The sequence below is a fragment of the Cucurbita maxima genome, unplaced genomic scaffold, assembly GCF_002738345.1.
Source record: "Cucurbita maxima cultivar Rimu unplaced genomic scaffold, Cmax_1.0 Cma_Scf01097, whole genome shotgun sequence".
In the NCBI taxonomy this organism is placed as follows: domain Eukaryota; kingdom Viridiplantae; phylum Streptophyta; class Magnoliopsida; order Cucurbitales; family Cucurbitaceae; genus Cucurbita; species Cucurbita maxima.
In genome coordinates this window covers 951-7339 of record NW_019273113.1, presented here as the reverse complement: position 1 = coordinate 7339, position 6389 = coordinate 951, and the positions used below count along the sequence as shown (strand labels likewise).

The window sequence follows — 6389 nt, the reverse complement described above, 5'->3', positions numbered from 1 at the left end:
CGTGGAACGGTACTATTCTACCACTAGACCACTAGTGCATGTACCTTTGGGCCAATAAAAAACATACTCGTATTTTGGAACTGTAGTTCTTCTGAAGCCCTCAACTTTTAGTTTCACCTCTCGATTTTAAAAAAAAGGCTCCATAGTGCTACGCGTGAAATCTATAAATGTAAATGATAGATTGTAACAAACCAAAGTTTGAACATTTTGCACTAATATCATCATTGGTAATCTTCAAGATGCACTAGTCGAGAATCGAACTGGGACTGTATCGTGGTATGATACTATTCTACCACTTGACCACTAGCGCATGTACCTTTGGGCCAATAAAAAACGTACTCGTATTTTGGTCCTACAGCTCTTCTGAAGCCCTCAAGTTTTAGTTTCACCTCTAGATTTCAAAAAGAAGGCTCCATAGTGCTACGCGTGAAATCTATAAATGTAAATGATAGATTGTAACAAACCGAAGTTTGAACATTTTGCACTAATATCATCATAGGTAATCTTCAAGATGCACCAGTCGAGAATCGAACTGAGACTGTATCGTGGAACGGTACTATTCTACCACTAGACCACTAGTGCATGTACCTTTGGCCCAATAAAAAACATACTCGTATTTTGGAACTGTAGTTCTTCTGAAGCCCTCAAGTTTTAGTTTCACCTCTCGATTTCAAAAAGAAGGCTCCATAGTGCTACGCGTGAAATCTATAAATGTAAATGATAGATTGTAACAAACCGAAGTTTGAACATTTTGCACTAATATCATCATAGGTAATCTTCAAGATGCATTAGTCGAGAATCGATCTGGGACTGTATCTTGGTATGATACTTTTCTACCACTTGACCACTAGCGCATGTACCTGTTGGCCAATAAAAAACGTACTCGTATTTTGGTCCTACAGCTCTTCTGAAGCCCTCAACTTTTAGTTTCAACTCTCGATATAAAAAAAAAAAAAGCTCGATAGTGCTACTCGGGAAATTTATAAATTTAAATGATATAGTGACAAACCTTAGAAATTCGAAAAGTATGCAATAATATCATCATAGAATCTCTTCAAGATGCACCAACCGAGAATCGAACTCGGGTCTGTACCGTGGCAGGGTACTATTCTACCACTAGACCACTGGTGCAACCAACTTTAGGTCTGTCCATAATTTACTCGAAATTTCGTACTGCAAATCTTCTGAAGCCCTCAACTTTTAGTTTCACCTCTCGATTTAAAAATGAAAGCTCCATAGGACTACTCGCGAAATCTATAAATGTAAATGATAGATTGTAACAAACCGAAGTTTGAACATTTTGTCATCATAGGTAATCTTCAAGACGCACCAGTCGAGAATCGAACTGAGACTGTATCGTGGAGCGGTACTATTCTACCACTAGACCACTAGTGCATGTACCTTTGGCCCAATAAAAAACATACTCGTATTTTGTAACTGTAGTTCTTCTGAAGCCCTCAAGTTTTAGTTTCACCTCTCGATTTCAAAAAGAAGGCTCCATAGTGCTACGCGTGAAATCTATAAATGTAAATGATAGATTGTAACAAACCGAAGTTTGAACATTTTGCACTAATATCATCATAGGTAATCTTCAAGATGCACCAGTCGAGAATCGAACTGAGACTGTATCGTGGAACGGTACTATTCTACCACTAGACCACTAGTGCATGTACCTTTGGCCCAATAAAAAACATACTCGTATTTTGGAACTGCAGTTCTTCTGAAGCCCTCAAGTTTTAGTTTCACCTCTCGATTTCAAAAAGAAGGCTCCATAGTGCTACTCGTGAAATCTATAAATGTAAATGATAGATTGTAACAAACCGAAGTTTGAACATTTTGCACTAATATCATCATAGGTAATCTTCAAGATGCACCAGTCGAGAATCGAACTGAGACTGTATCGTGGAACGGTACTATTCTACCACTAGACCACTAGTGCATGTACCTTTGGCCCAATAAAAAACATACTCGTATTTTGGAACTGTAGTTCTTCTGAAGCCCTCAAGTTTTAGTTTCACCTCTCGATTTCAAAAAGAAGGCTCCATAGTGCTACGCGTGAAATCTATAAATGTAAATGATAGATTGTAACAAACCGAAGTTTGAACATTTTGCACTAATATCATCATAGGTAATCTTCAAGATGCACTAGTCGAGAATCGAACTGGGACTGTATCGTGGTATGATACTATTCTACCACTTGACCACTAGCGCATGTACCTTTGGGCCAATAAAAAACGTACTCGTATTTTGGTCCTACAGCTCTTCTGAAGCCCTCAACTTTTAGTTTCAACTCTCGAAAAAAAAAAAAAAAGCTCGATAGTGCTACTCGGGAAATTTATAAATTTAAATGATATAGTGACAAACCCAAGAAATTCGAAAAGTATGCAATAATATCATCATAGCATCTCTTCAAGATGCACCAGCCGAGAATCGAACTCGGGTCTGTACCGTGGCAGGGTACTATTCTACCACTAGACCACTGCTGCAACCAACGTTAGGTCTGTCCATAATTTACTCGAAATTTCGTACTGCAGTTCTTCTGAAGCCCTCAACTTTTAGTTTCACCTCTCGATTTAAAAATGAAAGCTCCATAGGTCTTCTCGCGAAATCTATAAATGTAAATGATAGATTGTAACAAACCGAAGTTTGAACATTTTGCACTAATATCATCATAGGTAATCTTCAAGATGCACCAGTCGAGAATCGAACTGAGACTGTATCGTGGAACGGTACTATTCTACCACTAGACCACTAGTGCATGTTCCTTTGGGCCAATAAAAAACATACTCGTATTTTGGAACTGTAGTTCTTCTGAAGCCCTCAAGTTTTAGTTTCACCTCTCGATTTCAAAAAGATGGCTCTGTAGTGCTACGTGTGAAATCTATAAATGTAAATGATAGATTGTAACAAACCGAAGTTTGAACATTTTGCACTAATATCATCATAGGTAATCTTCAAGATGCACCAGTCGAGAATCGAACTGAGACTGTATCGTGGAACGGTACTATTCTACCACTAGACCACTAGTGCATGTACCTTTGGCCCAATAAAAAACATACTCGTATTTTGGAACTGCAGTTCTTCTGAAGCCCTCAAGTTTTAGTTTCACCTCTCGATTTCAAAAAGAAGGCTCCATAGTGCTACTCGTGAAATCTATAAATGTAAATGATAGATTGTAACAAACCGAAGTTTGAACATTTTGCACTAATATCATCATAGGTAATCTTCAAGATGCACCAGTCGAGAATCGAACTGAGACTGTATCGTGGAACGGTACTATTCTACCACTAGACCACTAGTGCATGTACCTTTGGCCCAATAAAAAACATACTCGTATTTTGGAACTGTAGTTCTTCTGAAGCCCTCAAGTTTTAGTTTCACCTCTCGATTTCAAAAAGAAGGCTCCATAGTGCTACTCGTGAAATCTATAAATGTAAATGATAGATTGTAACAAACCGAAGTTTGAACATTTTGCACTAATATCATCATAGGTAATCTTCAAGATGCACCAGTCGAGAATCGAACTGAGACTGTATCGTGGAACGGTACTATTCTACCACTAGACCACTAGTGCATGTACCTTTGGCCCAATAAAAAACATACTCGTATTTTGGAACTGTAGTTCTTCTGAAGCCCTCAAGTTTTAGTTTCACCTCTCGATTTCAAAAAGAAGGCTCCATAGTGCTACGCGTGAAATCTATAAATGTAAATGATAGATTGTAACAAACCGAAGTTTGAACATTTTGCACTAATATCATCATAGGTAATCTTCAAGATGCACTAGTCGAGAATCGAACTGGGACTGTATCGTGGTATGATACTATTCTACCACTTGACCACTAGCGCATGTACCTTTGGGCCAATAAAAAACGTACTCGTATTTTGGTCCTACAGCTCTTCTGAAGCCCTCAACTTTTAGTTTCAACTCTCGATATAAAAAAAAAAAGCTCGATAGTGCTACTCGGGAAATTTATAAATTTAAATGATATAGTGACAATCCCAAGAAATTCGAAAAGTATGCAATAATATCATCATAGCATCTCTTCAAGATGCACCAGCCGAGAATCGAACTCGGGTCTGTACCGTGGCAGGGTACTATTCTACCACTAGACCACTGGTGCAACCAACTTTAGGTCTGTCCATAATTTACTCGAAATTTCGTACTGCAGTTCTTCTGAAGCCCTCAACTTTTAGTTTCACCTCTCGATTTAAAAATGAAAGCTCCATAGGACTACTCGCGAAATCTATAAATGTAAATGATAGATTGTAACAAACCGAAGTTTGAACATTTTGCACTAATATCATCATAGGTAATCTTCAAGATGCACTAGTCGAGAATCGAACTGGGACTGTATCGTGGTATGATACTATTCTACCACTTGACCACTAGCGCATGTACCTTTGGGCCAATAAAAAACGTACTCGTATTTTGGTCCTACAGCTCTTCTGAAGCCCTCAACTTTTAGTTTCAACTCTCGATATAAAAAAAAAAAAGCTCGATAGTGCTACTCGGGAAATTTATAAATTTAAATGATATAGTGACAATCCCAAGAAATTCGAAAAGTATGCAATAATATCATCATAGCATCTCTTCAAGATGCACCAGCCGAGAATCGAACTCGGGTCTGTACCGTGGCAGGGTACTATTCTACCACTAGACCACTGGTGCAACCAACTTTAGGTCTGTTCATAATTTACTCGAAATTTCGTACTGCAGTTCTTCTGAAGCCCTTAACTTTTAGTTTCACCTCTCGATTTAAAAATGAAAGCTCCATAGGTCTACTCGCGAAATCTATAAATGTAAATGATAGATTGTAAAAAACCGAAGTTTGAACATTTTGCACTAATATCATCGAAATCTATAAATGTAAATGATAGATTGTAAAAAACCGAAGTTTGAACATTTTGCACTAATATCATCATAGGTAATCTTCAAGATGCACCAGTCGAGAAAAACCGAAGTTTGAACATTTTGCACTAATATCATCATAGGTAATCTTCAAGATGCACCAGTCGAGAATCGAACTGAGACTGTATCGTTGAACGGTACTATTCATAGGTAATCTTCAAGATGCACCAGTCGAGAATCGAACTGAGACTGTATCGTTGAACGGTACTATTCTACCACTAGACCACTAGTGCATGTACCTTTGGGCGAATAAAAAACATACTCGTATTTTTGAACTGTAGTTCTTCTGAAGCCCTCAACTTTTAGTTTCACCTCTCGATTTCAAAAAGAAGGCTCCATAGTGCTACGCGTGAAATCTATAAATGTAAATGATAGATTGTAACAAACCGAAGTTTGAACATTTTGCACTAATATCATCATAGGTAATCTTCAAGATGCACTAGTCGAGAATCGAACTGGGACTGTATCGTGGTATGATACTATTCTACCACTAGACCAATAGTGCATGTACCTTTGGGCCAATAAAAAACATACTCGTAATTTGGAACTGTAGTTCTTCTGAAGCCCTCAAGTTTTAGTTTCACCTCTCGATTTCAAAAAGAAGGCTCCATAGTGCTACGCGTGAAATCTATAAATGTAAATGATAGATTGTAACAAACCGAAGTTTGAACATTTTGCACTAATATAATCATAGGTAATCTTCAAGATGCACTAGTCGAGAATTGAACTGGGACTGTATCGTGGTATGATACTATTCTACCACTTGACCACTAGCGCATGTACCTTTGGGCCAATAAAAAACGTACTCGTATTTTGGTCCTACAGCTCTTCTGAAGCCCTCAACTTTTAGTTTCAACTCTCGATATAAAAAAAAAAAAGCTCGATAGTGCTACTCGGGAAATTTATAAATTTAAATGATATAGTGACAAACCCAAGAAATTCGAAAAGTATGCAATAATATCATCATAGCATCTCTTCAAGATGCACCAGCCGAGAATCGAACTCGGGTCTGTACCGTGGCAGGGTACTATTCTACCACTAGACCACTGGTGCAACCAACTTTAGGTCTGTCCATAATTTACTCGAAATTTCGTACTGCAGTTCTTCTGAAGCCCTCAACTTTTAGTTTCACCTCTCGATTTAAAAATGAAAGCTCCATAGGACTACTCGCGAAATCTATAAATGTAAATGATAGATTGTAACAAACCGAAGTTTGAACATTTTGCACTAATATCATCATAGGTAATCTTCAAGATGCACTAGTCGAGAATCGAACTGGGACTGTATCGTGGTATGATACTATTCTACCACTTGACCACTAGCGCATGTACCTTTGGGCCAATAAAAAACGTACTCGTATTTTGGTCCTACAGCTCTTCTGAAGCCCTCAACTTTTAGTTTCAACTCTCGAAATAAAAAAAAAAAAGCTCGATAGTGCTACTCGGGAAATTTATAAATTTAAATGATATAGTGACAAACC

The 6389-nt window shown here is 37.8% G+C and overlaps 5 non-coding genes across 5 annotated transcripts; all 5 read right to left on the bottom strand.

Annotated features, from left to right (window-relative positions):
• Window positions 1-1060: 1060 nt before the first annotated feature.
• On the bottom strand, window positions 1061-1131 carry TRNAG-GCC. Its single transcript has one exon. It is a non-coding gene; the product is annotated as a tRNA-Gly (tRNA).
• A 1284-nt stretch (window positions 1132-2415) lies between these two features.
• TRNAG-GCC lies at window positions 2416-2486 on the bottom strand. The gene has a single exon. It is a non-coding gene; the product is annotated as a tRNA-Gly (tRNA).
• A 1564-nt stretch (window positions 2487-4050) lies between these two features.
• On the bottom strand, window positions 4051-4121 carry TRNAG-GCC. The gene has a single exon. It is a non-coding gene; the product is annotated as a tRNA-Gly (tRNA).
• Window positions 4122-4598: 477 nt separating this feature from the next.
• Window positions 4599-4669, bottom strand: TRNAG-GCC. Its single transcript has one exon. It is a non-coding gene; the product is annotated as a tRNA-Gly (tRNA).
• A 1222-nt stretch (window positions 4670-5891) lies between these two features.
• TRNAG-GCC lies at window positions 5892-5962 on the bottom strand. The gene has a single exon. It is a non-coding gene; the product is annotated as a tRNA-Gly (tRNA).
• Window positions 5963-6389: the final 427 nt, after the last annotated feature.